We start from the raw sequence: 27,514 nt of genomic DNA, 5'->3' as shown, positions 1-27,514 counted from the left end.
GTCACGGCGTCGGTAATGCATGTACAGGTTGCTCATAAATAAAGCATGTAAACAGGCGGTGACATGAATGAAGCTATGCCTTTATTAATGCTGTTGTGTAAACAAACATTTTGCAAGCGACCGTGAAGCCACCCCATTGCTTTGTGTTTTGAGGCCTTGAGTTTCACTTTTGTAATTTTTTTCCATCCTGGTTTTTTGAAACCAAAAGTAAGCGTGTCTTGAACTGACAAGAGAAATAAAATCATTTTTCTCCCACACCTCTACGGACACCGACTTCTGTCAGAACCAGTGGAGTCGTTCATTTTCATTGTCGGTCTATGATTTCAATGATTCAACTCGAGGCCAAGGCGACTCGACACAACTCGTTTAACGATTCTGCAAAACGGCAAAGTCTGTATTGTCCAATTCATTTATTGATCACTCCTTTACTCTCTCCATCGATATCTGTACACGTAATATAACACGACTTGGTGAATAACTGATAAGGGTTATGGAAAGATGGTTCACAGGCCATTGACGGGGTATATTTAACTATGATTGGAACTAGCTAAATTTGTGTAAATCTCACTATTTGCACCCAGTAATGTGTGGTCTCTGCAATGCTTGTAGTAAAAACTGGGCTCCACTCCCTGCTGCTGATGAGTGAACAATCATTGACTATATATTAATGAAATAACCCCGGCCCTGCAGAGGAGCGTGGAGTCAGGTTATCAAACAGACTTTCTTGAGCTCAATAAAGCATCCTCATGTCTCTTTCTCTTTTTCTCGGGCTGATTAGAAGGTTTGCTACGCAGCCTCGTCCTTTCAAGCACACTGTTTCGTTTTTTATTTTGTGATTGGTTTCTGATTAGTTGGATGTAATTGGATTTTCTTTCTGATCGTGTCTTTCTTTACTTCTTTTGTCCGTCTCTTTTAAAGCCGATTTTTTTTAAAGACCGGCGTGTGGTAAAGGGCCGCGGAGCCAAACGACCTTGAACTTTAACTCTAACTTCGTCTCTCCGGCTTGTTTCCGTCTTTCCTTTTCTCCGTCTTTCCCTCCGTCTTGCTCATCCTCATTTACATGGCCTGGGCTGCGCAGCTCTAACAATCCATTAGCTCGGTGAGGATGTTGAGGAGATCCATGCAAATAAGTGTGAAATTACACCGTAATCAGTCATGTAAATCGCACCGGTTCTCAATCTGGGCATCATCATTTCTCCGTACGTGTTTAGAAAACGGCATGCGGGGGGCGACGGGTGAGGTTTTCGGGAAATAGAAAGAGATGGCGAGCACGAGAGGGAGAAAAGATTATAAGAGAGGTGTTTGACATGGAAGAGAATATGAAAAACACTCAAAGAAGAGCTTTGATTCCTTTTCTCTGAACTGAACTCCTTTTTTTTCCTGTTGGGCTCAGTTTTAAAAATTCATGCCCTGATCAAAATTGTTCAGCAATGCGAGACTTCCAGTGCAAAGGCATTCTGCCTCTTCTTTGATGAGGAGAAAGGGGAGGATGGAGAGAGGGAGAATCTGATGGGACAAAGGGATGGACAAGCGGGTTTGTGTGAGCAGCTGCAGCAGTGCAGCGTAGAGTACAGGAGAAAATCATTGAAGAGGACCATGTTTTCATGTAAGTGCAGCACAGAAGGAAGTGGAGGAACTTTTTGTCCGTAATGAAGCTTGAACTAGTTTCTTTACTTTTGAGGATATATTGAATTAAGAGAGAAAAAGTTTAACCCCACCAGGACCGCACAGTGTATAATGGATGGTCGACTGTGCGATCCTCACAGCTTCCCTCTTGCCTTCATCTCAAATCCGAAGCACTGCGCACTCTCATCGATCGGGACAAAAAGGAACATTGAGTACCATCTTAGAAAGATGTTTTAAAGCTGACAGGTTTCCACCTAAAAGTGTGGAAAGAAACAAATGGTTCTGCGTAACAGTTTTCTTATATATTTTTTATGCAAAACGGGCCGAAAAGAGCGACAGCAACAGCGCGTTCGAGAGGGTGGACGTAATTGGCCAATCAAACGGATGCGAGCAGGTAAACTTATGGCTCCATCCATTTTACAACACTTTCATTTATTTCCCCAAATCTCCATTTCAAGTCGTTCAGACTAAAACTGAGCTTTTCTAAACTAATATGGGGCCAGCAGCATTTCCAGACTTATGCATTTTAGCGGCTCTAGAACTCCGGAGTATTAAGTATTAAAGCATTAAGTGCAACCCACATGAGCCACTTCACATCATTTGACACCTGCCTGTTGTTCATACTGTGGTAAAGACTAAAAGGTATAAAAGCCAGGATCAGGAAGTGAAACTGATCACATATATTTTGTAATAAATCAGTTAAGTGAATTACTAACCCTTCTATCAGATGTTTTGCATAATTTTACAAATCAGTGTTTATATTTTGTCCCTTTGGAATGCAATGGACGATTCATCACAATTGAAATGTAACATTAAGCTTCAGGATCTTTCTACCAGCGTTTGCATTGTGTCTCCAAGCTACTTGTTGCCCAGGTGTTGCTTTTTTAATTTATTGTTAAAAGTCTTAATCGGCGAGAGCTTGCAGCATTTGTTGTTAAGGGAAGGAAGAACTGACATGATGAAGGGAGAGCCGTCCATCGGGGAAAAGACGGAAAATCTATCAGAACACCATGCAGGGCCAACACAAAAATGTGGAAAACGAAAGAATGGCATATCGAGCAACAGACACAGAAGAGTTTGGCCAAGGACAACAGCTGGTGACGGAAAAAATCTGAGAGAGCCGTGAAGAAACCAGCCTCAACCAGCATTCACGTCCACAGGGCAGGGGAGGGGGGGAGGTAAGACGACTCAGAAAAGAGAAATATGGAGGCGGCACTACAAGATGAAAACCACTCATCGGTTGTAAGATTCTGAAGGACAGTTTAGCATTTGCAAAGAAAATACAACTGTTCTGGAATGAATGACTGAAGAGACCAAGATGAACCTCAAAACAGAGAAAACGGGAAAAGGCCGAAGCTCATGCCTGAAGCTCGGTGGAGAAGGTGTCACTGCTGCTTCTGAAACGGACTCTGACCTTTACTGATGATGTAAGGTGAGCAGCAGCAGAAGGAATTGGACAGAAACAGAAACACCAGTTTACAGAGAAATGCATCTAATCAGGAGGAAGTTGAAACGGGAACAAATCAATCACTGCACCTCAGCCCAGGAGAGACTTTGGAAGGAACCCACTGGACTTAACAGAGCTGAAGGAAACTGGGAGAAAATGCTGCAAGAGCTTCACTAATGAAGACAGCAAGTTTGGTGATGTTAGTGGGTCACCGGCTGGATGCACGTATGGCAAACAACGGGTATGCAACAGAATATATATTATATATGCAGTGTGTAATATATGTTATTACACTGCATTACATTGCATATTGCAATCTGACACTGTTCATTTTTTTGTATTTTGCATTTCACTTTTCACTTTTTACTTTACTTTTTATATCTTTTAGATATTTTTATTCAGAAATGTTTATTTCAAAATAAATGTTACTTTGTATAATTATTGGAAAAAAGTGAGTAAATAAGAAGCAAACAGTGATTAAATATATACTGGTTATATATTTTTTATTGCTTTTCTTGTATTTATTGCGTTTTTATGTTTCTATGTTCATGTTCATTGTATGCACCAACAACCAGATCAAATTCCTTGTAGGTGTAAACCTACTTGGCAATAAAATACTTCTGATTCTGATTCTGATAACCTGGTATTTGCTTCAACAAACTCTAAGACCATGGGTTCCTTTACTTGCGTGCATGGACAATGGTAGTGTGTCCTATAGACTGTTTAACTTGAGGTCTTCAACCCAAATCTCCTGACTGCTCAACACAAAAGGAATTGACCTTGCAGCACCGATCATGATGAAGTACATTTTCAGGATAATCAGTTCATATGGAATAAAGTGGAATGTGTTTTTTTCTCAATCTAGCAAATACCTAGACGATTTATTGTAACACAAAACCAATAAAATCCAATAAAAAAAACAATATTGCCATAAAGCTGTTCAACTCACTGATTTGTAAAATTGCCCATAATGACATGATATGAATAGAGATATTAAAATGAGAGCGCCGTAAAAGCAGCCTGACATTAACAGTAAAATCTCTGATGGTATATAGGTTTATTACAACCTTGTGCAACCCACACCAGCCACAGTCGTATATATAGAACATGTCTCTGTGCATCGAACTCTGGAAGACATACAAAAAAGAGTAATACTGTTAAGAGCTGGTCCGGTGTCATAGCTTCAGCTGCACAGAAAATACTCAGAAGAAAGAAAATTCAAAGTAGCACGCCCTTTGACAACTCTGTAAAAGTGTCAGGCTATCAAGTCACTCGAGGTAAGATTAAGAAATGGGAACATCCGTCAATCACATCTCCAACAATAGATTGATTTTCAACAACAGGCAGTGGTTTGGTTCGCTGGGAGGAGCTGGTGCCGCCGAGCTGCAGACGTGCTGCTGGATCTGAGTGGGCCGATTGGAGTGAATTACAAAATGCACTCTCAGATTGAGTTTCACACACTCCTGTTGAGTACCACACGCTGTAACACAACACACCGGCCCGCGTGTGAGGGCGCTCGCATGTACACGTGCGAGCGTGTCAGCATATGCACGCCGACAAGCCGGGGAGGAGTGTGAAAGCGAAGCGCCAGAGGAGCGGTGAGACGACGGATCAGGATTTTGGCTCAAACACAATTTGTGGAGGAGTCACTCAATGAGCTGACAGCCGTCAGCGAGGCCCGGGTGGGGAGAGGGCTGAGCCACTGTGGTCAAACACACAGACAGACGCACGCACGGCCCAACACAAACACGGAGAGATCCCATCAACACCGCGAAGCTCAAACAGACAGATGGGCTAATTTGTGACTGACTGTGTGTTATGAAACATTATCTCTGTGTCAGTGAAATCAAAATAACGTTTTGGGTGTAAACGCCGGGCTCGTAGCTGCCAACACAACACCACATGGCCGTGATGGATGCATATGGACGGTGATGCATGGCCTCGGAAAACCTGCTTTGTTGCTAAACTGCTGCAAACGCTGTTTATTGAGTCATCTGGGGTGAACTGCATGCAGCCCGTATATGTTTGCCAATCGCGTCCCACCTGCCAGCACCAAATTAAGCCATCGAATCAATTTCAAGAGTCTGGAGGAAAATGAAGGCCATTATAGGCATTCAATTTGATCTGCTCTCTATTCAGAATTAAAGGCTATTGACAGACGGCTTTGTTTTGTTTCTCTTTCCACCACTCCACGGTGAGAGTAGGGATAGGTGGTTAGGTTGCGTTTTTTAATGCCCTGCCCCTTTAACGGCTGGCCACAGAACCACTTTATAATCCCCCCTCGCTGGGGATTTGTGTATGCGGGGAGTGTATTGTAGCTAACTGAACCTGGCTCACTGCTCTCCGCGGATGTTTTGTTGTCAAATAATGGGAGAGTGATGGGGTCCTACCCCGCTGCGAGCCGCTGCAAAGATTAGACAGATCTTCACACTGGACGATTGGTGAAATTTATCACTGTCACTGGGTGCCAATCCAGACAGTTTTTTTTTTTTTTTCTTCTTCTTCTTCTTTCCTCCGTCCGCCCCCGCCCATTCTGTTTGTGGTGGTTTCTCATTTGGAACCTGCAAACCAGTTGTCATGTGTACTTTCCACTCCAATAGTGATAGCTTTAAGCAGCGCCTCAAAAATTCACCCTCTGCTTCATGCCCCTTCGCACAAATGCTCATTGCATTCTCTGTCTGGCGTGCATGGGGAAATTTTAGGGGGTGGAGGTGATTTGTGTCGCTGCGGAGGTGGGTGTCGTGACATCAGAGAGCGAGTGATAAATCTGGAAAAAATAAAATGTAACAACCTGGTATGTGACGGGCAAGCCAATAGTACGGCTTCCTTCTTCTCCTCCTTTCGTTAGCAAATCAAGTCCTGATCATTCCTTCCGCAAAGATGCCCCGAAAAAAATGTTTCAATTCATTTGGCTCGTCCTTCTGTCTTCAGCAGGTTTGCTCTGTGAGCAGACGGTGTGTTTTGTGTACACTTACAAGAACACAGAAGAAAAACATCCAGGCTGCAATTTTCAGGTTGAATCTCCATATCCGCTGAGGGGCTGTTATGAGGCGGCGGACGCGACACTTGAGCAATACCAGATTTGTTCTCGAAAACACTTGTGTGCAGCTGTGTGTTCATGTGCGTGCGTGCAAAACTGGTCGTCGCTAAAGTGTCAGGCGGGAGGAGGATTTTTTTTTTTTTTTTTCTTTCCTTCAGTTGAGTTAAGAGGCCATGTTTCTCAGCCAGCAGATTTTGATCCCTTTCGCGCTGCGCTGGTGGAATTAGCATGCAGAGGAGAGCTTTGAAAGGTGCTCTGGCCTTAGCTCAATCGCTCTCTCTCTCTCCCTCTCTCTCTCCCTCTCTCTCTCCCTCTCTTCCTCAGGTAAAAGTAATGGATCGTGGCTGGCTCTGGCCTCCGTCCTGTTGCGTCACGCCCGCCGGCCAGCCAGCCAGCCGGCCAGGCGAGAGGGCAGAGCTGCAGGCTCTGTTATTTAGCGTCCGTTCCTCCACGGTCACGGTCGCTAACTCTGAGGCCAGCTGTCCAGGCACACCAGGCCTCAAGGATGGCAGTCCGCCTTAACTGAGAGGTGACACCCCCCTCCACGTTCTTTAACAGATTGCCATCTCGGACCAGCATGTGTGAATACCAATGAATGGGAAGGGGGGGGGGGGGGGGGGGGTGGAGAGCTCCTTGCTGCGGCAACGTACAGGAACAGTGAGGTAAAATAGAAGAGACCTAATTTATAACGAACAATGAAAGGAATATGGATGGAAGGAGCGTAGTAAAACTTTCCTATGACACGAGCTTAGGGAATAAATTATTCTTTTTATGTGCACTTGGATGAAAGCTCATATTTTCACATTGGACTTATTATTCAGTCCATTATATACGTTTTGTGATTAATCGATAAATGTAAAATGCTGGTTTAAATTAAAGCCACTGGGAGCTCACAGGTGCACGTCTGGATCGACAAAGAAATCCAGTTTAAAACAATGGATAAAGTAAAAAAGTAGGAGCAGCAAATATTTAGTTTTGACCTGCTCTGTTAATCATCAATAACTGTCGGCAATGATTCCCTGCTGATGACCTTTTACATGACTTGTTTCAGCCCTAGAATCGAAAGACTGTAGAATGTGAAGGGCCTCTCTAGCTCACCAGCTCTGTAGCGGCCATGTAGCGCTTTAGCATCTTTTAGCTCATTGTGTTAGTTTAAACCACATTTTCTGTTTGTATGACAATCCTAATCCAAGGGGCCATTGTGAGCATTGAGTCTGTGTCGCTCTGCAATTAGAGCACCAAATTGCTAGTTGGAGGGGCGGCGGGGGGGTTCTGCCTCTTGATGTGTGCGTGCACTTGCAACAATGTCGACTGATACTGAGCAGATCATGTTGGAGTTGGAGCTAATAAATATTGAATAACAGCTACTTTTACCGACACCACTGCGACTCGAAAAAGAGAGAGGAGAAATACAACCACTGAACTGATTTAAGCTACACCCATAATACTGCATTCTTGTTTGAATACTGTATTTTCACGTAAACTGGGCTCTCTAATACCTGTAGACGTGTGAATGTCTTGAATAATAACACGTGTCCTATGCATGAAAGCAGTTGTATCATTGTAAAATGCAGAATTTGTTTGCACAACAACCGTTAGCAAAGACAACGGAGTCAGGAACACTTGTAATCGATTGTCCTCGTTGCGTTCTACACTGATAGCCGAGGCTAGTGCCGACTGTTTTCTCCTGGAAAGGGATCATGTGATGGGAGCCTGACGAATCAGTGCAGGCTACGTGTGGACCAAAGAGAACCAATCAGCAAGCGGTTGCAGGTGTCCACAGCATCGTTGTTTCTGTCGGGTGTGTCCGTTGGCGAGTTCTTGCATTTGCAAACAAAAAACGTACGACCAGTGACATTTGCTGGTCTGCGTCCCCACAGTGTGTAAAGACATTTCTAGGAAGGTGCACAGTAGGTTGTGGTGTATGAGGCACACGATACCAGGCTAGGATGTAGCTACACTGATGATCCAATGAAGTCGGCTTTCAGTGCTCCCATCAGCCCAAACGGCAGAATGCTAATTTGTCTTGATTTGTAAATAATGGATTTTGCAAACTTACTATTACCCACGTCTGTTAGCTCCTAGCTGGGTTCGTGTATAAATGGTCAAAACATATCCGCGAATACAGCTTAATATACCACGTTACATTAGGAATGTAAATCATCATCCACGCTGACATAAACATCAACCTGCACATGCGGATACACGGGAGAGCGAAGGTCGTCGCTGTGTAATCGGTCCTGACAGTCACTCAGCGCTCATGCTGCAGCAGGAGTATGTAAATGTGGAGGTAAGTAGATGTGCAGTGGAATGTTCCAGTCAGTGTGAATGTTGATGTACAATCAGTGCAGGAGTCCCTCAGTGAACTGACAGCTGTCTGTGGATCCTGGTGGGGGACAGCCCGAGACACCGCCACCTAATGAATGTGAGCTGCCATCAGCTCCGGATCTCAACCAAAACAGACGAGCACACACTGGTGCCGACACACAAACATGGGACACACACACACACACACCCACACTAAAATGCGACAAAGTAAAAGAAAAAAAAGAACACCAGACAGGATAAAGTTATGTGCAGTAGAGGATGTTCTCGCTCCTGAAAGTTTGACCCAAGCTTCCTGTTTTTATTACATTGTTTCCTTTTGATCTGGTTAGTTTTGGTTGGACAATGTTATTTGACGGAGAGACTTTGAATGACGTGGGCTGTGTCTACAGTACCTATACTTGATAGGTTGGTCCGCAGACAGGTAGCGTTTGCGTAATATCATCAAGGTACTACCACCAGCATCAGCAAATTCTGGTTCAGTACTCCACACTCGTTCCAATGCATCAAATGAACGTCATTGAAACTATATATCTTCAAAGGCAAATACTTCAAGCAAGCCTACGAGCCACTTCCTCCTCTTTTCTTCTTCTGGTGCTTGATGCTGTTTCTGTCTGAACAATACAAAAACACTGCAAACCAACCGGGGTCCAGTTTGATCCAGACCAGGACCACTTCTGTTAGTCTGACTAAATCCTGGTCTGTTTGTCAGAGACACTTTTCACACCTGCTATTTTAGCTCAGACAAAACTGAAAAGTCAGAATGTCTGGAGCACACAAGGCGTTAGAGAAAACCTTAATCACAACTACAACGGCCGCTAAAGGCGTTGAGTCGCAATAGGTGTAATGCCAGGGAGATGTATCGTCGGCCATAACAGACGCCTGACAAGCGGCACTTATGTGAGTTTTCAAAGTAACAACAGATCCAAAGACGGCAAATCATCTGTGTCCACATCACAAGTGCATTAGTCACCAAGAATCGAAGAGGAGCAGAGACGAGCCGCGACTTCCCCAGCGAGGATGTGACAATGCATTAATGCTCCTAAATGAAACCACAATCTAATGCGAATCTCCTGTAGAGCGGAGTTTTTCCACTGCGCGGTAATGTCAGTAAAAATATGACTTGTACCCCCCCTTTCCCCCCCCCCCCCCCTACATAATCCAGCTGCTCTGTGCATGCTTGGCAAAAGTAGCAGGATAAATACGTGCAACACCTGGAAAGCATTTAAAAATACAAACCGCCTGCGCTGCGGTTTTCTTTCACAGTGTGCGTGCCCCGTAATGTTCTCGACAAAACAGCGTTTAAACGAGCGTCGGAGCGGAGCGGGGCGCAGCAGGACGTTTTGGACAGGTTTTGACAGCGTCGGCATGAACACAATGCTCACGTTCTATTTAACAAAAGCGGCGGATGTGAAGTTCACCTGCAAGACGGCACCGAAATAGATGCAAGACGACGGCGCCTTTCCCCCACTGCGGTGGTGCTGCTCAATCAGCCGAACGGGCCGGTCACAACACTTTGCAACACCAGTGTGGGCAAATGGGCTTCAAATCAAATATATACTGCAAATGTCACTGACATCTAATGAAATATGATAAAAAGCGGATGGATCAGAAGGGATCTTGATCATACTCTACACAGAACATACTACAGATTAGGAAAAACGGGAAATGTCTCCCCTCGTCTTTGCTTCCAACTCCGATTTTCCTTCAGTGATAGTCTGGCTTTAATTAAGTGTGTGGCTTGTTGTATTTAATATTCCATGCTCTTTAAGTAACCGAGAAACAGGAAGTGTAACAGCAGCCTTTCTTCCCTGAATCAAACACGACAGATTCATCCCATATTCCGAAAAAAGAAAATTCAACTCCGGTGAAGTGAAGTGAAACAGGAGAAACGTCTCCGCTCACTTAAGGTGACAAACAAAAGCACAGTCCATTAGAAGCAGCATGCTCCGACATACTGCCGCATTAACAAATGTAATCGTGTCGAGCGGCACATGTATTTTTCATTTCTCCTGCCACTGCTTCAGGAGGGCCACAGTCACGCAGCTGCAATCATATCACAAGATGAAATGAGTTTGAAGAGCTCGCTGGGTGTCTCTGTATTCCACGCTGCCTTAACTTCTGTTCTGCCTCCTCGCTGCCAGGAGAATTAAACCTCAGTGTCGGTAATGGCAAAAAGTGAAAACAGTCCCCATTAGATGTCATAAAAACAGTGTGATAAAAACCACGGTGGGGGGAAATTTGCGATACACGTGTCGTTCAACAAGACGCATCAGTTCAGGAGGCAATTTGTCTCTGCAAGCTGTTTTCTTTTTTCATTTTTTTTAATGGATATTTTAGAGCGTGGGATTTGCGGAAGGGAAAAGCAAACATGCACTTGAGCTTTTAGCTGGGGGTTTGTGGGTTTGGATGTTTCCTGGGCAGTAAGGGCGACAGAACAAAACAATATGCATCATCGTCAGGACCAGACACAGCAGGACGTGAGTTCTAACTTCCACAGACAGCTGGCGTCCCCGGCCCTGTATCTTTAGAATCAACCCGTTCGTGGGAAAAGCGTTCCAGCTCGTCCTGTTTGCTGAACACAGATGACGCGTGCAAACAACTGACATCTTCTTACAAGATTTGTGGCTAGTGAAAGCCTTTGCCAACATGCACGATTTATGCGGCATCAATCTTCGGGGTACAACACTGCGCGTGCTTTGAAGTCTGCTGTTAAAACATTTGATTAAAAAACGCACATACACACACAAACCCACACACACAAAGACTCCCCAAAAAAAATCCCCTCTTCATAGAGATGGGGAGGGGTTTATGTAACCGTTGGCAGCAGATGCAGACATGGGGGGGGTTAAAAGGACGAGTCATAGGGCCCACATGCTGTGACCCCCCTCCATCTGGAAGGGAGCGGCACAGTTTAAACTTTTCCATCGACCCAAAAATCTGTCACGCAGCCATTCCGCTGCCATTTTTCCCCCCCTTTAAATTGCCCGATACGCAGGCAGCAATGACAGTCATCGGGGAACGTCGTCTAAGCGAACAATTAACAGAGCAGCAAAAATGTGAGGTCAGATATAATTAACATATGTGCTGCTCAGCTATAATTGCTCAAGTCTAAAGCAAGTAATTAAATCATTCAAAGTGAGCCATGCAGACAATAACTGACTGAGGTTTCCAGATCGGCGGGAACGTGGGGATGGGGTGAGTGCAGGGGGGGGGGGGGCGCTTTGCTCCTCTCCGTCACACCACCCATGGGACACATACACTCAAAAAAGGAAGGACCAATAGGCGCTCGGCTTGCAATCGTGTGGCAGGAGCAGCTAGCATCGAGTGGATGCCACGTGCACCCGGGAGGAGAAATGGCGCTCGCTCCCACGAGCCGGGAGAGAGATTCCCCTCCCCATCTCTTCCTTTTCTTCTCAGGGAATCAAAGAAGTTCAGTCACATGCTTGGGGTGCTCCTAATTGACGGCACAGAGATCCGCTCATTATGATACATGCATCGGGCCGGCCTGTCAGACGGGAGGCGGTGGAAGGGAGCGGCATTAGGCGAGTGGCAGGAGCATTATCAGTCTATATTTCACAGGTGTCAGCAGGGACTTGTCCCCGCTTCGTCCTCTGGGTGTCATTTATTAAATGAGGGAATGAAAGGGATGTTTAAGGTAGAAATACAAAGCTGCCTGGACATGGGGATTACGGGAAGAAAAACTGCATTCGCACTTCGGTCACAAAAATCCAGGCGATGGGGTTTCCCAGTCACACACCCAGCATGCTTTAGTGTTCTGATCCGCACAGGTCGCCGAGTTGCGTGGATAAATCACAGAGCTTTGGAATCATCCACATTAGCATTTTACAGCTGGTGTTGGCATTAATATTCTATCCCCGTGATAGGGCGTTTTGTTTGCTTTCTTTGACCAGTTGATCAATTCCATACTATTTGACACTTAAAACAGGTCCACAATACTGTTCTATCAGTAATAGCAGTTTACAGCAACTTTCTACAGTAAATTACATTTCAAAACAAATGCTGGTTCAATCACACACGCAGATGTTCTCTGATCTGACATTACTATGGTTTGGTTGGGTTAATGCACAAACACTTAAGGAGTAATTTGTTATCAGGGAAAATTCATTTTTTTTCGGGTAAAATAACTTTTTTACATTTTTCGTTTTTGAAAGATACATGAAAATACTACAAATAAAAACAAGCATGTAATTAAAAAAAGTATGTTTTTCTAGGTTTATGAAGAGAAAGTAGCACGCATCTATGACGTATAAGTATACAATGTATATAATGAGGCTTCCAACGTGTGTCAACTATTACTTTTTCCCGTTGGGGTAAACCCCGCTAATAGTGCTCGATGTTTTAAGGCCGACATTTGACCAATCAGATTCAGATTGGGAGTAACGGGCGCACAGGCGAGCTTGATTTCAAACAGCTTGGACAGGTCAAAGGTGAATGTCTAACTTATGTTGCCTGTTGCTGGGACACGGGAAACGAAATGTCTCCTGCGTCAAGGTCCAACATTTTGTTTACTCCTCCAACCACCTGAACCTCTGCTGACTTTGTGGCTCAGTAGCACAGTCACTCTGTTCCCTCCTGCGCTCCAGTGCTGACGAGAATTATATTTCTCTTGACCAAGGGAGGGTTTTGTCACTCGAATGCAAACATGCAGTTATTGTTCCTCCGCCGCTTTTCATGGGAGGAGAGGCTCTTTTCTAAAGGCGCTCTCTGCTGAATTAGAAGCAGCATTTTGCCCTCAAACAAAACGAGTACACAAAGAGTTTGAACTTCAAATGAATCACCGTTTACGACCTGTTTTAAATATGAATGAAGGTCCTGTTAGCAGCACAGATGAGGGACGAATAAAATGAACTGCGACAAGCAGTATCTATACCGCCATGCTGCCACGACTCCCTGTTCCACGAGGATTCTGGTGTGACTAAAAACGCACAATTCCATTCACATGTTTCGGGAAGTCTTCATTCCATTTCTAACTTAAATATCTCTGGACCATGAGGAGGAAGCAGAGCACCCAGGGGAAACCCGCACAGGCGTGAGGAGAGAGTGCACGGCCTCCACACGGGGCGGTGGGGCCACCGAGTCCTTCCTGAGGATTTGTTTCTGTCAAATGAAGAAAGGCGCTGGCACCTTTTGACATTATGTTCTCGGAGGACCACGGATGAGGTCAGAAGCGGTGCATCATCTTTCTTTTTCCCCCCCCTCCTTCTTTTTCAAATGGTGAAACTACAGAGTGCCTTGTTACAGTACGTCTCCTTTTCATAATAAACCAATATGCTTTCAACTCGTCTGACCCGGCGACTGAGGCCTTCCTGAGCAAATTCAAAACACTTTGCGTGCGCTCTGTTCTTGACATTTAAAATCATATGGAAATGAAAATGGATCCCAATTAGGGCCGCAGGAAGCATACGGCCCTCTAGGTTCTCTTAGAAACACGCTGGTTTAAACCTCCCCCCTCAAGAAATGCCTTGAAAATTGACCTTCTCATTCTGCGAGCACTGATAAAAGCAGCCTTGAGTGGCCTCAGATCAAGTTATTTTGATAGGCATCTGCAAGGACGAAAATGTGAGAGTAAAAATAAGGCAAAGCAGAAGGGAACATAATCACACAGCAAAGAGCTGCGGAGGTAGCACCTCGCACTTAAATGCTCCACACACTCCCAGTAAAGAAACATGACATTAACCACCACGTAATAATGTAACTCACAGGACTGGAGGACGCTAATAACCACTTTAAGGCAGGTGATTATTATGGAGGTGACCGCCAGAGGACTGACAGTGTGCGCTGAATAAAATCTAAAAATATGTGAAACAATGTGAGCACATCCTACAGACCTACTGACACAAACACAGCGGTGCTGTAAGAGGCTAACGCGAAGGAAGGTTAGAGAAAAAAAACAAAAACATGCATGCTATATTTAAACTTGAGGCAGGGATGTCGGTCGGATCACCTGTTGAAGAGCATTCATTTCAACAGGGGAACAAAGGTCAGCGTCCGTGCTGGAGCTTTGATTGGCAGGCGGGGGAGTCTGATGCCCACAGCAGCGGCCCAGCGGAGCAGCCATCGGTGGCGGGTGGCTTGGCTGGGCCACATTTCTGACTCAATGCTGACTAACTGAGTGTGTCTGCTGACAGGGTGTCTGACTGATAGGATCGCCCCGGGAGGCTCTTCCAGGGCCTTTTACAAAGTGTCTCTGATAGGCCAGGCCCGTAGCACTGGGCCCGGCCGACAAATTAAATTGAAGGCCCGCTAATGCACAGCGTAATCATAGAGTGAGGAGGTGATAAATGTTTCAGCGGGGTTACAGTGTGCGCGGCGGAGGAAGAGCTCAGGTGCAGAATCCGAGATGCCGAGAGCGAGGCTGACCTCAGCACTGTACCGAAAGACCCGGCGCTCAGAAGCCAGAGACTCGTATGAAAGAACAACAAACACACGCCATTATGAGATGTAACATTTTGCGACGACCTACGTTTCCAGGGGGAAATTTGAAAGAAAAGCAATTTCACATTAAACTACCTGACACAATGCAGGTCTGGTGGAGTAGAAGAGCGGGCAGAGGGGAGGAGGAGGGGGAGGAGGGGCGGCAGATAGTGAGGAGTATGCCCGTGCACGTGTGTGTGTGTGTGTGTGTGTGTGTGTGAATGGTTGGAGGGCTGCTGGTGGTGCGGCTGCTCGGGAGCTCCATGACAGCCATTGGCCAACTGGAGCGAGACGCACACACACACACACATCCCATCCGCCGAGTTAAAAGGAATGGAGTGGATGAAATTTCAAAGCCTCCCCTGCAGACACACACTCTGCACTGCACACACCGCTGCCGAGATGTTCACACATTCACCCTCGTCGCGACCGGCCCGGTCTCCTCTCCCGCGCGCTGGTATCAGACGCGGTTCTGCCTCGATTAATGAGAAAACCGAAACCCGAAGAGAAACAGGGCCAAGTGCCCCGGAACGTCCCTTTTTTCCCTTCAATGACGCCGAGAATTGTTCTTAATTAAAACACAGTGTCTCCGAGTCGAACGTGTCCCATGATTACTTGCTGCAGGCACCGGGAGAAAGTGAAAAGCCCCCGCGAGATAAGAAGGGAAGTGGCAGACGTTCACCTATTAAATTCCATTCACTTATTATGACCAACAATGCCGTTCTGATTTAACTGTCTGGCCCGTTGACATCATTATAAGACACGTTCCAGAAGCGTCGCACAAAGGACCAACTCCGCTGCCCTTGTACAGACAATACGGAGCCCTGGAAGCTGCAGCGTGCTCGGCTCTGCCTCCTCCGCCTTTCCTCCCCTGACTTGACAGCCTCGATTTGACCACTGGCTTTTCCTTCTCTCTTTCCGAGCAGCTCTCAGACGGAACATCAGTCGGGCCACGTCGAGTCAGTCGGCGCTATAAAACAAAGTTATAATCCGGCGTGCTAAAATCATGTGATGAGTGTGAGCTCTGCTGAGTTTGTTGTCGTGTTTTCTTTGTGTTTCCTTTTTTTTTTTTTTTTAATGCATCTTTGTTGCTAAGCAGTCGTTGCTGTGGTGATTTTGCACCGCACTTTCGCTGCAGTTCACAAGTCGGTCAACGTCTGCGGCCGCTGCTTTGACGTCGTCCTTCCCGCCTGCACTCGATGAAAGGGAACTTTGACTTTCGTGAAAAATATACGTCTATCTGACTTGAGTGCGTCACAGGTTAGTCTTCACTTGAAGAATGGAGTGAAAGCTTGAAAGCCACCGCGTTCCTCAAGGCACTGAACGGAATTGTAAAAAGCTGCAGTTCTCAGCGGCACGCGCACAGACATTAATGAATACAAAAAAAAAATTGGGGGGGGGGGGGCAGATAATGACTTTTACATTATCACACACAATGTCATAGATCATAAGATGGATATAAGGAAAATAGCTTGACTTGCTCTTTTTTCCCATTACTTCCTGACCGGAGATCTGGAACATCAGAGGGAGTCAGGTTCAACCTATCGACTGCTCCACTGCCCCCCCCCCAGTCGTCTACTGGTATATGCACTCAGACGCACCTCCAGAATCACTGTCACCCTCGCTGAGTAATTACAGCGATTAATGCATGGACGGAGCTTGCCTCTGGACACTCTATCAAGACGCGTGCGGTAATGGATGAAAGCACATTCTTAATAGAGAATCCATAGAGTCTAAACCTAAGAGAAAAACCCTGAACATATACCTTTTTGATCAGGACTGGTCGTTACCCACAATCCTCTCGGGCGGGAGATCGTTTACTAGCGTGGGATAAAGAGAGAAAGCGGTCAGGTTCTTCTGCCCTTGTCGTCGCGCTCTCACGCTGACCTCTAAAAATGGACAACAAAGATCATATCACGAAACCAATACTAGCGCCCAGCGGCCTTTGCACAAATTGATTTAGCCACCCAGAACTCACTCCCATCTCAATGAGGTGGCAGGATGCTCACAGCATATATCACTGTCACACAAGCACCCTCTAGTGAAATGTGATTTTTATCTTTATGAGCTTTCTTTTCCCCCCCCCTCCACCTTTTTCGGTACAGCATGTAGTGGTGATAAGTGAGGAGAAATAAAGGGCTGGCACATTACGCTAATACAGGTGCTCTCGGCGCATATGGGTGCTATCACACAGGGAGGAGGACATTGTTGTGGTCCTGTGTGTGTTTGCAAGCGGCTGGCGAGGCAGCAGGGGGCCCGCGGTGTACGGCTCATAGATCACTAATGTGTGGGTGAGAGTTGTCACCAGCCAGCGCCTGGCTGTGAAGCACAACATAGTTTATGGCACACAACCGCTAGACGTAAGCATGAATTGTGGCCCAGGCAACAATGAGGAAAAAGCGCGCTAAAAATAGATGATAAGCTTTTTTCTGTGCTCGCCCCAGAAACAATGGCTCCTTTAGATTTTTATTTTCATGTGTTCAAACTTTGGTACAAAGGGTAAAGGAAGCGCGGCGTAGTGTCTTTCTGGGCCTACAGTAAAAGATCTGGATACATACAGCAGCGAGCCCCACGCTAACCTGAAACGCACCCTCAGTAAAGGCTGGAAAGACACAATAAATGTTGCACTTTCAAGTGTGTTAAACAGACTAAGGTAGTCTGGGCTTTCTCCCTTTCCAACTGACAACCTCTGTTACACAGTTAATTACTGCCGAGTGAAACACAGCGCTGTGTCAATTATCATGTGCTTTTGCTCTCTCCCAATGGATATTTTTACTGCTTGGCTTTCACCGCGAAAGTTTCTACCTTCTTTTATTGCTATTCTGCCCAGGTCTCGAGGCTGGATTACATTCGGCAGACAGAGCTGTAAAAACAGAAGGGATTTAAGGATTCAGATTGGTGGAGGGTAACCTAATCTTCCGTAATTGGGGGAATGGTTCTCATTTTTATCAGCCTACTTTAGAAAGCAAGCTCATCGGCAGGCTGCTATCATCCCAGGCATTTTACTCTGACGATTAATTTTCATAAAGGCCGGGGAAAGGGAGGTCGGCCGCCACAGCTCCGAACACACATATTAAACCTAATCATCATTAATCAAAGCACCGCTCTTACTTAGCAGGTCGCGGAAATCAACATACACAACGTAAACGCTGCACAAAGATCCCTCATGTGCTGGTATAGCCTGAGTCGCCATGCTGCTCGAGTGCTGTGAAATAACACATTCTGGGCTGCGTCGTCTCAAAATGGAACTAAAATGGTAATCCTTTGCCAGGCGGAGCGTTCTCGCCTCGCCAGATGCTTAGTTCTGAAATTTGCCTAATTGCCACGCTCAGATCAATCCCTTTTACTCTGCCAAATGAATCTGCCAAAGTGTGTTGCGAGTGTTTTGTTGGCCCAATATGCTTTTTTTTTTCTTGAAAAGATTTGTGTTTCCCCGAGTCCTGGCGATGGCCCGAGAGAGGTTCTGGTCTCGGTGACCTATCCGCGGACCCAGATGCGTGTCAACCCCTGCTGACCCCTGCGTGCCCATTAGCCATGGCGTTGCAGAGAGGACATGGGAACTATCCATCTCAGCAACCCACACACACACACACACACACACACACTCACGACACACACTCTTCATAGCTCAAACACATGCTGTGGGCGGACTAAATATGGAACTCTGATCAAAGGGCAGCATGTAGGAATGATTGGATGGACACTAACTTACTGTCCTCCAAGCATGCCCATTCATATTAACATATATAAATATATACACATACAAACACATATATACACACCAATATACTGTATATATGTATACAACTGTCAAGTCTGATGATGCATAGGTTTGTGGTAAAATATTGAATGAAAAATGGAGTAATTCATGCGGCTGCTACTCCAGCTTATTTAGTGCATATTATGAATGGCACACACGTATGCTCAGCACGTGGAGCCGGAGGTACAAACCAAGTCAAACACGTCAATGATTCATCTCCCATGTGTACCAACCATACATCTCACTCCACCGAGGGAAAAAAACTACGATATGAAAAGTCCTCGTTGCGAAATAATGAAATAAAAAAAAAAATGGAAGTTAAAAAAAGAAGCAAAAGAGAGAAGACAGAGAGGCGACGTGCCTGTGTGTGTAAATAGGAAAGTGACAGATGAATCAGAAGTTTAGTCAACAGAGAAAACCTTGGTTCCAGCTGCCCGGCTGTCTGATGAGCCACTCTATGCTTGTCAACAGCATCCCCTATCATTCCTGCACAACTATCTACTCACAAAACCAAGACCCGCCCCCTTCATCCCTTCGGCGATTCCACCATCCTCCGTGAGAAACACCTCCGAAGGCAGAACGGGCTGCTCACAGCGGCAGCGGCAGCAGAAATCTCTTTCCCCCCTTGTCTCCTGTCTTTCTTCTCCCCTCCCCTCTCGCTTCCCTTTTTCCTCTCCCCTCTATTTCTGTGCATCGTCTCTCAATCCCTTTTGGTATCCACTTCTTTTTCTCTCTTCCCGCGCTGCCACTGCATTTGCGCGACAGATGAAAACATAAAAGAAGGCAAAGAAGGGGGAAAAAAGAGAAAGAAAGATAGAGAGGGAGAGATAGAGAGAGAGAAAGAGAGAGAGAGAGAGAGAGAGAGAGAGACAAACCGACACCGGGGAAGGCTGGAGAAGCCAAATTAGCATGAGAATACTCACAGTGTTGTTGTTGAAGGAGCGCAGGGATGGGAGCGCGGCACCGGTCCCTCCGTCAGATACAACCTGCACACACAAGATTGAAGAGGGGGAAAAAAAGAAAACTAGGCTGTGAGAGCGGCAAAGAGAACGCGGAGAGGAGGAGGAGGAGAGAAGAGCAGGACAAGGAGGAGGAGGAGAAGAAGAAGAAGAAGAAGAGGGAGGAGGAGGAGGAGGAGGAGGGAGCAGAGCATCCAATTCACGCACCAACAGGAGCCCAAATAAAGAAATAAAGGATTCCTCTGGGAACGTGAGTGTGTTCGGGCAGTGATGCTGTGTGTGGTGTTATGACTGAGGTGTGTGTGTGTGTGTGTGTGTGTGTGTGTGTGTATGTGTGTGTGTGTGTGTGTGTGTGTGTGTGTTTGTGTGTGTGCGTGTGTGAATGGTGGGGTCCACTGTTTGGGAAATATAAAAACACACACACTCACATGCGGTGTTGCACTTGGGTGCGCAATCACATCTGACAGGTCTGATCTGCAGTCCACCTACCTCCTTATCGCTACCTCACTCTTCCACTATGCTCTCTCTCTCTATCTCTCTCTCTCTCTCTCTCTCTCTCTCTCTCTCTCTCTCTCTCGCTCTCTCTCTCTCTCTCTCGCTCTCTCTCACCACTGCTCACACTGATGCCAGAGATTCAGCCGGTACAGGGGAGCTATCGCCCTCATCGCTGTATGTTGCTGAGAGAGGGAGGGCACCGTCGGATCGCCCGCCCGCCCGCCCGCCCGCCCACGCCAACCGGCCGAGCTCCACCACCACACCGCACCACACCACCCCCACACCTCCAGCTCCACCTCCAATGTACGGAGAAAGAGAACGCTTCAATTGAATGAAAGCAATCCCAGTGGCATTGAGGCAATTATAGAGGCTGCTGGCACTGTTTTCTGCCTTTTTCTTCCTCCCCTCCTCTTTCTCGTTCCCTCCGTCCTCTCCCGGGCTGATCGAGGGTCTGTTTTCTCTCTCCCTCTCTCCCTCGCTCTCTTACTTTCTCCGCGCTCCAGACATATGCCAGTATCAATGTAGCTTCTGTCTCTGTTTTTTTGGTCAGATCAATTATGGTTTCGGCTTCCACTTTCTCTGCCCATGTTTTGAGTCTGCCATCTTCCCTACCTGGCTGTGTGGCTGCTACACCTTTCCTAGCTGTCGCAACCCCCCCCCCCGCCCCAAAGAGAAAGCTCCAAAAAAAACTGACTATCAGCTCCATCTTGTACAACCTGACAGCACCATTCCGCTCCAGCAGCTACTGAGAGGTAAAATATATTAATCCTCCTGGCCTTATCTGGTCTTTCAAGGCTAGCGCAGCATGGCACGGCACGGCACAGCGCTGAACAACACAAATGATTCAGGGGAAACTTTAATAACTGTCTTTTAGGTTTGGCTTTTTTGATGCACGCTGCTCCTGTGTCTTATTTCTTCCCTTTTTAAAATCTCGCAGTACATATATCACCAGCAACAAAAAAAAAAGAAGAGCTGTAAGTCAAACACCTCAGCCTCTAATCAGGTAGCCCTCCCTCCTTCCCCTGCACCCCCGCACATTGCATCCCTCCAGCCACCACTGCACTTTATCTCCCCTCAATTAACATCTTCTGAGCGAGCTTCTATTATCTTCACCACACAGAGCAGAGGGGTCCTCCGAGGAGACGCCGTGGAGGACGGCTGAGCTGTGGACAGAGGGCTCCCAGCCCTGCTGCCGCCGCTTCAATTTGTGGGCCTAATTAAAGCCCAAGTCAGACATGACAAACTGCAGGCAGAGGTGCTACAGAAACAAACACCGACAGGAGCGTTGCCTGCGCGGGTGCCTGTAGCCTGGAGGATTCTCTTTGTGAGGATTATCTGCCAGAAAACAGACACGTCCACGTCAACGTCATGACAACATCATCTAAATCTCTTCTGACTGTTTGTTCAGTTTGATTGTGTTTATTTTCTACCTGCTGTATAGACATTAACACAGTGTCACAGCATTCTCTATGAATTATGCTTGATATGAAGGCAAGGCAGGGGGACAAAGACTCCTCGCTGAAGCTCAAGGATTCCTGTAAAATACAGAATGTACACAGTTAACATCATTCTGTACAATGCTTGGCCCTGTCCTCTTTCATCTAGTTGGTTGCCCTCACCAGCTTAAATTCCACCCCATGAAACCATCAAACCAGCCATTAAGCCATCAAGCTGCCCTCTTTGTCCTTGCTTCTCGTCTGACAACAACAGCGAGCTCCGCCGCCGCATCCCCCCCGGCACTCTCAGCGCCGAGGTAGCCCGGCGATGTGGCTGGTACCTGCTACATACTTTGGCTCAGGCCAGACTATAAAGAGTATTCTATTACTGTTGGGTTAACCTGTCACGCTTGGCTGTGGCTCTCTTTATTGTCTGGCCGCTCTGAAAGGGCAGGGGATAAAACTCCATCAGCGGGACAAACGACCACACACGCCGCCATTCATCAGACGCCTGGGGTTCCCCCACGGAGTCTCCCCCGTGGACGCCGGACTCCGCAGCCTCTCTAACACCACAGCGGTAACCTGCGAACTTCCTCAAAAAAGGTGAGCTCAGAAAGGCCGATCCACACAGCCGAGGACGGACCAGTGGGGTCTGTGGTCACATAAGGTTTCCCTACTTAACCGTGACTCAGGGAATAACAGTTTGTCATAGAATTTTCACTATAGTCAAGCACAAGTCATTGCAATTGTTCTTTCTGGTAGTTTAATTCAGCATCTGCAGATGGGCATCAGTGTACAAGACCATGGCAAAGATTTCATACAATGAGCAATGACATACAGAACACACATCCCTCTTATACAGTTACAAGCTCCTCCTGGAGAGGAACACATGTTATCAATTAACCTCTTTGATCCTTAGAAATAGGTAATCAGTATCCTGTCTTCTACTTGGTCTCACGCCCCTCGAGTCAAACATCTGTTTTCAAGGATCGCTTATCAGTGTTTTACAACCCCCTTACATCCCCCTTCCTGTGAAGTGTTTGTTAAGTGACCCTGTAAGTTAGGAAGTAATATAACCATCAATTGCTTAAGCAAAACACCCTGATTCCTAAGGGACTGCATTTGCTCATCTTTCTATACATCAAAGTAGTTCCTTCCATCAATCAATGCCCAAATGGTAAAATTCCCGTCACAAGTTCTATCAGGGCTGAGGGAGATAATGCATTGACTGAGATCAGGTGGTGCAGCAGCCAGTGTCGGGAAGTGATTAAGACAGCAGACTAGTGATCAGTGCATGACAGGGGTCAATCCCCTGTTGGGCAATTGGGTAGTGGCCTTGGGCTAGTTACTTAGCCCCAACACATGAGCTAGACACTCGACTGTGTGAGTGGATAAAATGTCAAATTCAACTTCACCCTTTGCAAAGGTTCAAAGTAAGGAGATGACAGCGAACGCTTTGGTTATTAAAAAATTCATATCGTAATAAAACAGCCGTGTTCCATCTTCACACATCCCCCTCCAGCAAACACAGGCGCTCCTTTTTTCATGGAATCCATCAAGGGAGGGCCACAATTAAGTGACTAATTTGATTAGGAGATAATGTGAGTCCCACTTAATGGAAAGGACAGACTTCACAACACCGGCAGATTAGTTTGGTGGATGCCTGCTTATTAATTAAGACAGCCCTCCGTGCCCATATTAAGTCAAATGCACAGATGCAGTTTAATGGGTCAGGGTATGCCCAAGTAAGACGAATGGAAATTGGTAGGTGCGGGAAAAAACAGAAGCTGGTAAGGCTTGATGATGAAAACTGAAAATGACCATGAAATTATTTGATTGAGCTTGAAAAGTTAACTCCTTAAGGAAAACAGGAGGACAAAAAAAAAACATGTGGTTATTGACTTACATTGCTCACTGATCGTGTAATAAGTAGCTGGAACTGTTGTTAAAATATGACAAAGTGCCTCTCATCTAGTTTTTCACTGTACTGCATCTTTGTTTCGACCGTGTGTCCTTGCACACCATAGCAACAACACGTCATTGTAGTTATTCGATTAACCTCTCTTGCTTCCATTCAGTTTTGTTGTCTCTAAGCCCTTCGGATGAACTTCTGCTTTTCATGTATGGTTCGCTCCTCAAGCTGAATCACTGCTACAACTCGCGCTCCACTCCTTCCAAGATCGGATGTAGACTCATACTGAATCACTTATTAATAAACTAATTTAATGTTTGAGCATAAAGCAAATAAATGGGTCCAATTTTCTCTTCTGAAAACTGTGATTATCAGGGCGGAATTCTTGCCTTGACTGAGTAGCCTCCACGTTAAGAGATGACAGTGCTGTGTGAATAACTCTGCGCCAACTTAATTATCTTTCTGCGATCGCATGCGATATTTCTTTACTGAAGTCCAACAGATTTTGCTTGTAGCTTATGTCCTGCATGCCCCATCGGTCGCCCACTGCACACTGGCGAGCAGCCAGATGGATCTCCAGTGTGACAGCTTCTGAGTCCCCAAAGGTAAAAACCACAACCGAAAGCATGAGAGATTGCTGTATTCGCGGCAGTCCTTGAGTTTCGGCTCTGCGTCTGGCTGGCTGCGGTGCTCTGTCATTCCGGGCACACCACACACTCCCATGTGCTCTATTTACGGTGGCCGAATCCCTGCTGCTTGGAGCGGGAAGGGTATAATCTCCCAGCGGTATTCTGGGTGGTGAATCTGTCGGTGTTGTCTGTGCATACCAATGGCAACCTCCCCTCTGTCTAAGGAGTTATGATGTATAAAGAAAGGAAGGAAAAAATAAATAATCTGTGAGCTGGTCCATGATGCGTTGAGATGTTGGGAGGGAATGCGGGGGTGTCTGGTAACCCCCAGTGGAGAAATGTATTCACATCACTCCCATCAACACTACTGGTGCAAGTGTTACCACTTTGGCGGCTACTGCTACTCCTGCCACCTGCCTCTGTGCAGTCACACTTTGCTGGATTCAATCAGGCATCCATGTAAAACAGCTCTGTGTCGTGTGTGTGTGCGTGCCGCCGCCTGCACACACATGACCCATTCCGAAGGCTGCGATTGTCTCGGCGCACGACAACGTGATGGAATGTTACATGACAAGTGGAACATCTCTGCAAACTGGGAGGTCAACGGGGACACAGGTTAAACTGCAGTGAGACTCACTGTCTTTGGCTGATATGAGAGAGGAACCACAGCTAAAAATCTGATTAGAGAGAGTGCATGCCACACACACACACACACACACACACACACACACACAGGCATGTAGTTACCATACAGAGTACAGTACATTAACTGTATGATAAAGCCCCAGAGAGAAGAAGTGTAATGAAACCACACGAGGGGCTAGTGTCTGCAGAGCGAGGTGTCAGGTGACTTCCCTCCTGGCTATATGGGCGTCTCATTGGTATGTGCAGCGCGATGACGCCTTGGCTCTCTTCTGATTATGATGTCTGCTGAGAGCTGGGCCAACCCTGGTTGAGAGCCAAACTGACAAGGCTGAGGTAGAGGGAAGATTCAGAGAGCCTCTGTTCTCTCACCGGGGGATCCCCCACATCATTTAGCGCCTCATGCAGATCGCTGCTAGTGGCAACACAGTCCTCTGGGCCCGGGGAATTAATGTACCAAGCAATGGCAGAAGTGATTTATTAAAATAACACACCCTGATGAGAGAGCGAAGCCAGGGTCGCTCTTCCCCGGCTCGTCCCCATATGCCGCAGAGGGAGCAAATGGAATCGCATAGGTGCTAGAGCAAAAAGGCAACAGAGGAGAGACTGAGAGAAAGAGGACAGCCACTACACAAATTGTGCGACAGTCCTCGCTGTCATTGCTTATTTATTTACCCTCTTTCCATTTGAGTCAGGCCTTGTATTAAATTGATCCCTCCTGCCGCGTTTTGCCTTGTTGAACAAGCGCAAAGCCCCGTTAAGTGTCTGTGAAAGGCTGGTGATTGTGTTTGCGGCGCCCCGGGTGCGCTGAAGCCGTCCGCTCCCCTCTATCTCCCCCGGACAGACGGGATTAGAAGCTGAGAGAGGGGCTGAATGACCCTCTGGGGGGGGACGAGAGACGGGCAGGCAGGCAGTGAGCAGCTCGGTTTGAGGCTCACACACAAATACACGACCAGAGATACGCATGTGTGCATGGGCACGCTATGCTCTTGCACACACATTCTCTAAGTCACACACGGCACAGAGCGTTAAAGGTAGAGCTTAGATTGCCCCCGGCCAGATGCACGGCCATCCAGAGGCTCAGCCATGTGCAGAGGTAGATGTGCACTTATCCATGAGCTCACACATTAGTTACTGTACAAGCAGAGAGAAAGTTCATGTAGCCTCTTACCGCTGATGATATGAAAACATCTGCTGTGTTACTAAACATCTGCTGTTAAATAGCTCAGATCTAAGTGCATGATATTATTTGTTTTTTTCCTTTTTTTAATTAAACAAATTGAGTTTCGTGGTAATTCTCAACAACCTCATCACTGAATGGAACTGTAGCATGGCTGCAGGGAACAGGGGGGCACTGTGGAACGATTCCATGTGGTTTCTAAAAAGCTGATGCACACTCGGGCGTGGATTTGTAGACACAATTTATCATGTTTACACACATTTTCATCTTTTCATTTAGTGGCTTGCAGTGCACAGGAATTCAGGAGGTCAAAAAACAACTCACTGGACGTCTGGAGAAAGGAAAACTGCGTGTGCGTCTGAAATCATTGGGTAGAAGAGATGTAGTGGGAAAAGGGAGCGTGGAAAATGTTGGTGTTTTTGGGAGACACGAGTAAATCAGGTACAAATGTAGCACGGATGTAGTGGGAGGCTGAGATTTGAAGTGCTCCTCCTTGATGAAAAATGGATACCGGGAAAAGTAATTGTACTCCAGACCTCAGAACCCCGAGAAGCTGCAGCACACATTTTCCAGCCTGCTCCATCTGATCCAGTGAGCCCTGAGGGAATGTTACTGTACAGCTCCCCCCGTCAAAACAACAGAGCCGCACTCAGTCACGTCAAGGAGCACACTTTGACTCCATCCAGATCAGATGATTACAATGCCGGGCACCTTCCTCGAAGGGGCAGATAAGTGGAGGGGCTCCATTCGACATTTAAATCTCGTGCACCTCATCAAACACCAGGTCTTTGTAGTCATGTCTTACATTTGAATAAAGCAAAGTTAGAATTTCGAAACAGCGTGGAAATTCATCAAACCTCGCCCCCGGTGAGGCCCTTGTCTCTTCTAGCAAATAACTCTTGGTTACCTTATGCAAACTGAAAGTGGCAGGGCTCAAATCAAATCAAGTCAAATCAAATTGTGTTCGGGTGAAAAAGTGCGGAGTGAGGAAGGAGAGGTGAAAAGGGGTCTCCAAAACATTTGCTCGGGGAATTTGAGTTCTTTCTGTCCTTTAATAGCTGGGAATAGCCATTTACTCAATAATGCAGATCAGTTTGCAGAATGGTGACACTTCAAAGCTGTGTTATTGAAAACAGAGTCAAGTGGGCAGGGAAGTAAGCAGGCCGGTGCCCGAGAACACAAAGATCAGGGGGAGCTCTGCAGAGTTTTATACACGTGGCGCTCAATACTGTGACCTTTCATTGTATAATTGTGTCACTGGATGTCTGATATAAGAAATATGTAAGAAGAAGCTCAAGTGTTTATCCAAAGACTTGAATAGGATATAGCTAACAAATGGAACCAATTCTGTAGAGACACACATAGACGCCCGGTATAAAATATGTTATTCAAAGAAATCAAAACCATCACTTTACAAAGGTGAATTCTGTATAAATTCTGTATGATCCAGATACCGATCCAGTCCCCCCCCCCCCCAAAAAAAAAAATGGAGACGGGGCAGGAAGACAAACATATACAGAGCGAGAGGCAACTTGGATTCGTACAGTGCTTTTCTGCCTTCAGCTTGAACTCTCGTGGCAAAGATGAAATATAGAATAACAACGGGTTACCATAGCAATAACAGT

The 27,514-nt window shown here is 46.4% G+C and overlaps 1 protein-coding gene across 3 annotated transcripts in view; it reads right to left on the bottom strand.

Moving 5' to 3' along the window:
* LOC133971451 (RNA binding protein fox-1 homolog 3-like) overlaps positions 1–27,514 on the bottom strand; it is a 310,652-nt gene that overhangs the window by 232,477 nt on the left and 50,661 nt on the right. For all 3 annotated transcript variants that reach the window (XM_062408806.1, XM_062408805.1, XM_062408807.1), the window contains exon 2: positions 19,560–19,622. The gene's annotated coding sequence lies outside the window, so the exon portion shown is untranslated. The remainder of the gene's footprint in view (positions 1–19,559; positions 19,623–27,514) is intronic.

This window comes from Platichthys flesus, chromosome 16 (assembly GCF_949316205.1).
Source record: "Platichthys flesus chromosome 16, fPlaFle2.1, whole genome shotgun sequence".
Taxonomy (NCBI): domain Eukaryota; kingdom Metazoa; phylum Chordata; class Actinopteri; order Pleuronectiformes; family Pleuronectidae; genus Platichthys; species Platichthys flesus.
The sequence above is the reverse complement of the archived record's forward strand: the minus strand, read 5'-3'. Positions and strand labels throughout refer to the sequence as shown.